The 11,168-nt window shown below is 33.7% G+C and overlaps 1 long non-coding RNA gene across 1 annotated transcript; it reads left to right on the forward strand.

Annotated features, from left to right (window-relative positions):
* Positions 1-4,654: 4,654 nt before the first annotated feature.
* On the forward strand, positions 4,655-8,278 carry LOC143081878 (uncharacterized). Its single transcript, XR_012980132.1, has 2 exons — positions 4,655-4,704; positions 8,078-8,278. It is a non-coding gene; the product is annotated as an uncharacterized LOC143081878 (long non-coding RNA).
* The last annotated feature ends 2,890 nt before the right edge of the window (positions 8,279-11,168 follow it).

Consider the following 11,168-nt stretch of genomic DNA (forward strand, 5'->3'; position numbering starts at 1 on the left):
CTATTGAAGTTTCGCAGAGATTTGGTGTGTGACAAGGTAATGCTAAAACCAACTTCTCTTGATATTCTGCTTTCCGTGGGCGAATCATCAGTGATGTTATGAGACTTGCACCAGAAGGCAAAATTGGTGCGTCTTTAAATTAAATTGATTGATTGATTGTTGGTTGCTTAAAGTCCAGTGGCAAATATTTCATGCATGTTCAGGACGAGAACAAGCTAACAATAAAAACCATAGGTAGGTTTTGTCATAATAGAGGCCATTCGGGATGATGATCGGGAAAATTTAGACTGCCACTGGAAAATGATGGTTTATTGGATTGGGACAGAAATTTTCCATTGCAACATGCCACCTACGGACCCCTTAAAGAGTTGATGCAAAGGTTTTTAACGTGCAAAGAATGCGACACTCCCTTTACACGAGGCAGCGGATTTAACGTCCCCATTCTGACCGGACGTGACTGCGAACTTGATACATCCCGCACAGCCAAACGGACGCCTAACTTCGTTTTATTGCCGGTCGGGGGAAGACCAAGTGACCCTATTTCGTTTCCCCAGTCACCCCTGGGGAATTTTAATTAGAAACAACAGAAATCCATATATGTGATCAAACTGATCGACATGTAACCTCACAACCTGACACTTTTATACGATCTCGCGCTCAGTTTCTTCCTTGTAGTTTGGATATGAAAACAAGGTTTTTGTGTAAAAGAAAACCCTTTAAAAAAAACAGAAAACTACGCAAAACTGAGTCCTCTAAACGTGTTAACAGTCTTTTAAGTTGTGCTTATTAATGTGAGTAATCATTTATCCATGCATAACCAAGTACTTATTGAAGTCAACACCTGTGCAATTAAGTAAAACAGTCACTGAAAAAATAGAATTTGAACTTGCTGTCAGTTCATTAATAACGATTGTTAGTGATGTGATTTGTTTTTCCATAAGAAAAAGCCTTTCTCATGTGGCACATCCTCTATATATACCGATCAATTTTAGATTGTCTCTGATGCTTACCAAACTGCCAAACTCCAGAACTAACTAGATATTGTGACACCTTACAATTCAGACACAGTGGGGCCAAGGGATATGAATTATAGAGTTTAGCTCAGAACTCAATTTAGGGGATGCCATATCTGCTGCAGTAAAATTGAGGTCTATATTAAGATTTTCAGAATTACACCAAGGTGTGTCTGAAAATATCAAGGATACATTAAAAGAAGAACAATTACTTCATCCTGCCACCAGTGGTCTTATGAGCTATGTCCTCGTTTTGGTATTTCGATGGAAATGATGCCCGCATAGCTTGTTAATAGATATAGGAAGATGTGGTATGAGTGCCAATGATACAACACACCATTCAAGTCACAATTTATAAAAGTAAACCATTATAGGTCACGGTCCGGTCTTCAACACAGAGCCTAGGCTCAAAAGTTCATTTGATAGTTAATCGATGAAAAATAACACAAAGGCGCTTCTGAACTGTATATTGTCCCTAAAGATAACAAAAATTCGTAAATGTATGGCTATTACAAAGTCAATCGTTTCTGTAGCAACATTCGCCCCTTTACATTTGGGACTGGCAGTGCAGATACATCATGCATATGCATCTGGGAATATGGGTCACTAACATTGATCGAAACTTTGTACTCACATTTCTTTTGTGTTTCCTATGCAAAAGGAAGACTATATCTGACGAGTTTGACCAAATCATGACGGTATTTACGCTCCAGATAGCATTTGTACTAAAAAAAACTGTGTTTGCTTTGAACAAACTCTGTCCTGCGCCGAACTTGTTCTTATAAAAAAGGGAAGTGTCTTGTAATGCTAATATGCGTACTGAATCCGCATATGATGACTAAGAGATTGATTCATGTCCCTATTTTATGAATACTTGAGCTATTGTGTGTCGCTTTTAAAAGTTATATAAGGATCATGACTGAATTTGAATTACAACATTAGAAAATTGGCATTGCATTGTATAATTTTTCATCCTTCCCTTAAAAAATCAATGAGTTAACTTTTTTACCAGGATTATCCTACTAAAAAAATGTTTATGCACCAAACTGACTTTGTTTTACACTCAATTTTTTTTTAAACCTCGCATTCGCCTTGGGTGACTATAGTATATTTTGTGTTATTACTGCTCTGTCCAGACTTTGCAAATACACAATATGTATTTATCTATAACTATATACTAATTTTCACAAAATACACAACCTTTTTTGTTTTTTTCAAAGATAGAAAAAATATTGAAATAATTTGATAAACTGGTGTTTTATACTTTAGAAAATAATTCTGTAATATACTATAGTGAAATACTATACACAATATGAAAGTTTATGGATGTGAAAAGGTCAAGGCCACTGCTTCTTTTGCTATGTCTTAAATGGAAAAAAATCAGAAGGTTCCAAATCAACGCCATTTTGTAATGGCAGCTCTTCATATAATTAGTCAAATTTGTCGTTTTAACATCGTTTATAGCATATGCCTATGATTGAATCGTTTTTGTAGCATTCTATTGAATAAATATCAGAATATTTCTCCTTTTTGTTCTTGTGTTTGAAATATTGATATTTTTAGGTCTGACCTTTGACCTCAATTTCACAAAATTGTGACCACTCTGGATTTTTACGACCCAACTTTTCTTATTGTACACGTTGTCCTCTTTCCATCGATATATAATTTAGGTGTGTGTTCTTCCGGACCATTAAAGTTTTAAAAAATGAACTCTGGTTGCAGTACTAAAAACACTATGTGAACTTGGGACTGATATCCTTCGTAAGTGCATTTTTAACTCAACATATATGACAATTGTTATACTATAACGATGTAATGACTTTATTACAAATATCAAAAGGTTGATATAAACAAGTCTAGGCAAAGAGAGTAATTATTGTTTATCTTTGATTTATTTGAAGAAAGTTCTTTTTGGGTAAATTTCAGCGGTAAATTCATAAAATATATGATTTTTTAACCCACATTATATTGGTGTTACATCTAGAGCAGAACCACAATTGCTATATAGCCTACAGCTTTACATAATTGAATACATTATTTATTTCAAGAAACAAAATTATATAGAACTTTTGTTCAAAACGCTATAAGGAAAGGCTTGTACCACGTCAGGAATGTGACAGTTGTTTTCCATTCATTTGATGTGTTTGAGCTTTTGATTTTGCCATTTGATTGGGACTTGCCGTTATGAATTTTCCTCGGAGTTCAGTATTTTAGTGAGTTTACTTTTAACTGATTTTAAGGTTATATTAAACTGGAAGTAACATAAGAGATCCATTATCAAATAAAATAATCAAAATCTAAAACACATCATACGAATAGAAAACAACTGTCATATTCCTAACTTGGTACATGCATTGCCTTTTGATGAAATTTGTTGATATACCATATTGTCTACTGTTAGTTGAGTTTGGATATATTTATTTGTAGAGGATTGAGAAATAAGGTATTGCAACTTATATTTAAGCGGTTATCAAAAGTACTAGGATTATAATTTAGTACGCCAGAAGCGCGTTTCGTCTACATTAGATTCATCAGTGACGCTCATATGAAAATAGTTATAAAGCCAAACTGTAGCACAACACATGGTTATTTGGAATAGTAGTTTATTAAGCCGATCTGATCTGGACCAGTGTCCATAACGGACGGTCTCCCCATAACAGTACAAACAATAGTTTATCTTAAGCTGCATAGACCGATGTGTCCCATACAATAAAATACACAAGTATATCATTGTATATATACAGAATATAAACAGTGTTAAGGTTTCTACGAATTTGACCATTATAGAGCTTAAATCAAAAGATACAGGGATGAATATCTATTAAGTTGACATGTTTTGACCAACCTGGAAATTGATGTTTGAAGAATACACGTATGTCCAGTGTTTTAACAAATTGTTGTTGCTACATGTCACCACCTGGTCTGCATGTAAATATGTTATATGCAACGTAGGGGTCAATTGAACAACCTTTTACAAGGCTTGATGTTCTTAATAGATATTCCCCTGTATTTATTTTATTCAATTTAATAAACATTTTGATAATATATAATCATAAATATAAATATAAATATATATAATACTAGTATATATATCAATTATTGGCGTAAAAGTCAGCATTTCGTGCGTAAAAATGACCACCAAAGTAGGCACGGGGTTTAACTATGCATTTCCCTGCATACTTAAACTGTAGCGATGTATTTCTCTATGAAAAACTTATTTGTTCATTGAATTACGGTATCATTTTTAAAGGCTTTTACATTATCTTCCACATGCACCAAAAATTAGCTCAATTGCGTTTATTTTCGTGAAATGCCGACACTTCGAAATTTCAAGACGTATATATGATGACCTATACGCTTGCTTCAAACATATAACTTAAGAGTGCACGGTCTTTAATCATATATTTCTCATTTAAACTGATATATATATTGCTTTTTATTTATGAAATAGATAAAGTGTAAAATACCTTAATTTTTGGTTAAATTATATAAAGCCAACTTTCTTAGTTAAAAAGATATATTTAATAAACCGATATATACGCCTCGTTAAAAGGGTTTTCTTTTCTAGCAATGAATCTCACGTGATTAAATACGTCACATGTTATGTGAAGGACATTTGATATCATGTACAGTCTGTAGGAAATGGAAGTTATATATTTTGAGATTTACACTATATTACGAGTTTATCAAGGTATGAAAATTCCAAATAGGATTTTATTTGTATTATTTGTTTATTGTCAGTATAATAGATATAATAGATAGGTATTAAATGCATTTAGTTGTTATTTTTGGCTAGATGAGCTCTTGACCTACTTAACGTAATAAATAACAATAGCTTATTTACATTTAAATTTATCACAGACCCTGGCGGATCTAGAAATTTTCATAAAGTAGGGGCCCTCTCTAGTCAACTTTCAATGATTCCACAGTGGCGGATTCAAAAGCGGTAAGATTTTGTGTTCCCTATATAATCCCCCCTTTTTTGTCCTGGGTTGGGAACCCCTTTTAAAAATGGTTTGATCCGCCTGTGTTCCCTTAATATTTAACCACTTTTCAGAAATAGAACCCTGCGCCCCCTTAAATCTACCTCTGGGCTCTGGGTTATATCTCCAATTGAGGTCATATTAGAGAAATCAGGTGTACAAACACCAAAGTAGGCACGGGGTTTAAGTATGCATTTCCCTCTATACATAAACTGTAACGATATATTTTTATATATGTATTGCTTTTTATTTATGAAATAGATAAAGTGTAAGATACCTTAATTTTTTGTTTAAATTAAGTAAAACCAACTTTCTTAGTTTAAAAAGATATATTTAATAAACCGATATACGCCTCGTTAAAAGGTTTTTTTTATAGCAATGAATCTCACGTGATTAAATACGTTATTACAATGATTTTTATAGTTGTTACAATAATGAAACAATAATGACACAAATCATAAACATGAATTTAACTATTTCTTAGATGTTAATCTACAACCAGATCAGAGCCATATACATAAAAAGGCAAATCAGTATATTTATTAGCTAGATGAGCTGTTGACCTACTTAACGTAATAAATAACAATAGCTTATTTAGATTTAAATTTATCACAGACCCTGGCGGATCTAGAAATTTTCATAAAGTAGGGGCCCTCTCTAGTCATTATTCAGTGATTCCACAGTGGCGGATTCAAAAGCGGTAAGATTGTGTGTTCCCTATATAATCCTCCATTTTTTGTCCTGGGTTAGGAACCCCTTTTTAAAATGGCTTGATCCGCCTGTGTTCCCTTTATATTCAACCAATTTTTCAGAAATAGTTCCCTGCACCCCCTTAAATCTACCTCTGGGCTCTTGGTTATATCTCCAATTGAGGTCATATTAGAGAAATCAGGTGTACAAACACCAAAGTAGGCACGGGGTTTAAGTATGCATTTCCCCTCTATACATAAACTGTAACGATATATAATTATATATATATTGCTTTTTATTTATGAAATAGATAAAGTGTAAGATACCTTAATGTTTTGTTTAAATTAAGTAAAACCAACTTTCTTAGTTTAAAAAGATATATTTAATAAACCGATATACGCCTCGTTAAAAGTTTTTTTTATACGCCCGTCAAAATTTTGACGGGATGTATTATGGTATACAAATGTCTGGTGTCCGTCCGTCTGTTCGTCCGTCTGTCCGTCTGTCCGGCGTAAACATGTCGCACCGTAACTTGAGAACGACTTATCCAAATTTCATGAAACTTAATATAGTTGTTTCTTATGATGGTCAAATGATCTGTATACTTTTTGGTGAAAATAAGATTTAAACTTTTTGAGTTACGGCACTTTGTAACTAAAACAGGGGTGTGCTTTTTTTCACATGTCGCACCGTATCTCAAAAACGTTTCTTGATAATTGCTTAAAACTTTACACACTTCTTAGTTATATTAATCTTAATATCTGTATATTTTTTGGTGATGATTCAAAATTTCCTTTTTGAGTTTTTGAGTATTTTGTTAAAAGGGGGAGGGTTTTTTTACATGTCGCGCCGTATCTCAAAAACGATTTATGATTATTGCTTAAAACTTTACACACTTCTTTTTTATATTAATCTAAAGATCTGTATACTTTTTGGTTTGATTCAAAATTTTATTTTAGTGATATTTGTAAAATAAAACAGGGTGGGAAAGGGGGGAGGGTTTCACATGTCCCGCCGTGTCTCAAAAACAATAAATGGTTATTGCTTAAAACTTCCTCAGAAACTAGAGAACTATGATTATCGCATAAAACTTCCACACAAGACGTCGGGCGTAAGCTGTTTTTTTTTTATAGCAATGAATCTCACGTGCTTAAATACGTTATTACAATGATTTTTATAATTGTTACAATAATGAAACAATAATGACACATATCATAAACATGAATTTAATTATTTCTTAGATGTTAATCTACAACGAGCCATATACATAAAAAGGCACAACAATATATTTATTAGCTAGATGAGCTGTTGACCTACTTAATGTAATAAATAACAATAGCTTATTTAGATTTAAATTTATCACAGACCCGGTTGGATCTAGAAATTTTCATAAAGTAGGGGCCCTCTTTAGTCATTCTTCAGTGATTCCACAGTGGCGGATTCAAAAGCGGTAAGATTTTGTGTTCCCTATATAATCCCCCCTTTTTGTCCCGGGTTAGGAACCCCTTTTTAAAATGGGTTGATCCGTCTGTGTTCCTTTTATATTCCACCAATTGTTCAGAAATAACACCCTGCTCCCCCTTAAATCCACCTCTGGGCTCTGGGTTATATCTCCAATTGAGGTCATATTAATGCAGTTTTCATCACTTATTTTTCAAGATTCATCATAACACAAGTTCTTTATCTAATAATGTATATGGCTGAATCCGCCTCTGTAGAAATTCTCTTTCTGAAACACAAAATGCATTTAACTTTTACACATCTAGTGTATGACAGATCTTAAAACTTTTCCAACTGAAGCCAAAAACCAGAAAACTTTTTATTCTCATAGTGGTGTGAACATGATTGTTGTTCCCATAATACTTGTTCCCCCTGGAACAAGTCTTTGAATGGTAATAAGTTCTTTGGAACAAACATAACATAATTTTATTTCCACCTTCTTAAGATATTTTCCTGGAACTAAAATGTTATATGGTTTCATAATATCTGTTCTTTTAGAGAGAGTGTCATTTGATTTTTTATACTTGATCACACCTTAGTTGATATTCACCTCACATTTCATTTACCTGGACATGAAGTACATACAAAGAACATGAAGAGTGGGCAAGAAAAGGGGAACGTGAACCCTGGAACACATATTTTTTTTTAAAATCTCCGGACTGACTTTAAATTTAGTCCCTGTTTATTTTTTAATAGACTGTGAGAGAAATCAGGTGTACAAACAAGAAACACGAGGCCGGGATAAGGTACCGGTACTTCATGTTTCTCTAACAAATGTAAAATTCAAAAAAAATATTATAACACTAAAAAAAAATTATAAAAAGAGATACTGAAATGTTTTATTTAGTGTATAAAGTGTTTTTTCAAAACTAATATATTTTCTCGTTTCAGCTGAAAGTACCTCTCTAATAACTGTTTATGTGCTGCTTAAAAATATATTGCAGCACTTCACAGTTGCTTGAAAGGTTGAAAATGTCATCATGCAGAAATTAGAGCAGATTCCTCAGATTAAAATCATTGAAAATGGATAGATGCACTGGTCCTGGTGGTATACATCGATACAATTAATCTTAATTACATTTGGAATGAAAATTGTCTTCTTTTTTGTTTTTTTTTTGCACGATAAAACCAATATTTAAAGTGAGTCACTCGTTAAAAGTAATGTTTATCCCATTCTTAAACCAATGCATGTATATCATCAACTTAGTCTTCTGTGCATTTCTAATGCAAAATAAGGCAAAATGTTTGGTCCGATTTGATTCTGTTATTACAAACTTTTTAAACAAATTACTTCCCTTTGTTAATCTGAGACTGGTTCCATACCGGACAATTTGGCTTTTGCCAATGCAAAGTATGATGGATTGAAAATGATGTATCGGCGGTTAAACTAATTTTGTATGAAAAATAATTTCTGATGTCGTAAGTATTTATCTAAACAACAAGAGGGACGAAAGATACCAAAGGGACAGTCAAACTCATAAATCTAAAATAAACTGACAACGCCATGGCTAAAAATGAAAAAGACAAACAGAAAAACAATAGTACACATGAGATGTATTAACGACTAACTTCTTTCGATGACAGAAACCAACCCGCGTCAGCATACACTTCAAAATTCATTTTTGATGGGGGAGTGTTATGACGACAAACGCTCGAGAGCTGTAACCGAGGTGTTGAATAATGGACATTCATTTATCTGTCTCACGACTTTGGTACTGATTATGCTACCTGTCATCGTTATTACTACGTCAGAAACTCGTAGACTAGTACGCCATCATCGTTGTTAGCGGGCTATCAAGCTAACCAACCTGGGCCTGAAAGTAGCCGTTGTGAAGTACAAAAGAAACATCAAAAGAGTAAACAAACCAAAAATAGCTCAGCATAACCAAGATGGCCGCGCACCAAAATAGCGGCCTTCAACCTGTTGCTGATTACCAAGGATTTGTATAGTAAGTCTTACTATACAAATCCTTGTGATACCAACTGCAGAAAATATCTAAAGCTCACCAATTGCCCGCGGGATGTATATCCAGTCAATGTCGTTAAACACTTCCATCATCATCATGTTAAAGCACGTACAACAAGATCAAAGCCACAAACATGATAAGCAGAAAAAAAGCATTATTATAGTCCATTTACCAATTCCCGACCCTGTAATTAGATACCTTTTTTTTAGTTGTCTCCATTATGAGGGACATTCATTTTTTTTTTATTACAATGGAGAGCTAGCAGGAACAGCAAATTTACCTGTGCGTAATCTCAGATTTTGAAATCTTTTAATTACATTAATTTGTTGTTTAGATACATACTTACGACATCAGAAATTATTGTTAAAAACTTCCAAGTGCTCCACGAAACCTCTTTCTAAATTATTAACATCTACTTTATCAGCAATCAAAAATGGGCTTCAAAGTTATTGTGAAACTGCCTATTCTAGAGGTGGCGTGAATCAGATGTGGATACTTAAAAATTCCAAAGATCTTTTAGAGTACATACAATCTAACTCTCTTTCATCTTGTAACAGTGTTAAAACATTTGACTGTTCTACTCTTTACACAAGTATTCCACATTCCAAACTAAAAGACGAAAGAGTTGGTATTACTTTGCTTCATAAAAAAGAATGGCCAACGTAGATACAAGTATCTTGTCTTAGGGAGGGATAAATCATACTTTGTAAAGAATCACTCTGATTCAGACAAAAAATTCTCTGAAACCGATATTATCAAGATGCTTGATTTCTTGATTGACAACATATTTGTAACGTTTGGAGGACGTGTTTTTCAACAGACTGTCGGCATCCCAATGGGAACAAACTGTGTCCCTCTACTTGCCGACTTGTTTCTTTATTATTATGAAGCTGACTTCATGCAGGAACTTCTTAGGAAGAAAGATAAGAAGTTAGCAATATCCTTTAACTCTACTTTCCGCTATATAGATGACGTTCTTTCACTAAACAATTCAAAATTTGGTGACTATGTGGAACGCATCTATCCCATCAAATTGGAGATAAAGGATACTACAGATACAGTTAAGTCGGCTTCATATCTTGACTTACATCTAGAAATTGACAATGAGGGTCGGTTGAAAAAAAAACTTTACGACAAAAGAGATGATTTCAGCTTTCCAATTGTGAACTTTCCATTTCTAAGTAGCAACATTCCAGCAGCTCCTGCATACGGGGTATATATCTCCCAATTGAAACGATATTCCCGTGCTTGCATTTCCTATCATCATTTTCTTGATAGAGGGTTACTGCTCACAAGGAAGCTATTAAACCAAGAGTTCCAAATGGTGAAGTTGAAATCATCCCTTCGTAAATTTTACGGACGCCATCACGAGTTGGTTGACCGTTATGGAATAACCCTTTCATGAATGTGACCTACCGAATTAGACTATTTACCGGATTTGTAATCACATAAGCAACACAACGGGTGCCACATGTGGAGCAGGATCTGCTTACCCTTCCGGAGCACCTGAGATCACCCCTAGTTTTTGGTGGGGTTCGTGTTGTTTATTCTTTAGTTTTCTATGTTGTGTCAATAATAAAAATTCCTAATTTTGAAGCAAGAATAAAACTAAAATTTTCATCGCACGAAATTGAAATAAAATATAGTGTACGAAAATCCATACAAATAAAATATTAAATAACGATATGTTTTGTTTCTATTAAGTTAATGAAATTAAATGAATAGACAACTTTCGAGTTCGATGCATTTCCGTCAAAAACTCTAGTTTTAGTGAACGTCATTTGTGCGTTTAGGGGCGTCGTCACTTCCATTCCAATATTGAACGAGTGGTTGGAAAACTATACTTCTATATTGTACGAATTATTCGGCAAATTGAATTCTCAAAATTGACAATCAGCACTACTGTCATTCGGAATTGTCATTAAGTACCTATATAACAAGCATTATTTCTAGTTTATCCTGCATAATGACGATCATTAAGACGCTTGATGAACTTTAATAGTACAGGGAACAGG

This window comes from Mytilus galloprovincialis, chromosome 7, assembly GCF_965363235.1.
Source record: "Mytilus galloprovincialis chromosome 7, xbMytGall1.hap1.1, whole genome shotgun sequence".
In the NCBI taxonomy this organism is placed as follows: domain Eukaryota; kingdom Metazoa; phylum Mollusca; class Bivalvia; order Mytilida; family Mytilidae; genus Mytilus; species Mytilus galloprovincialis.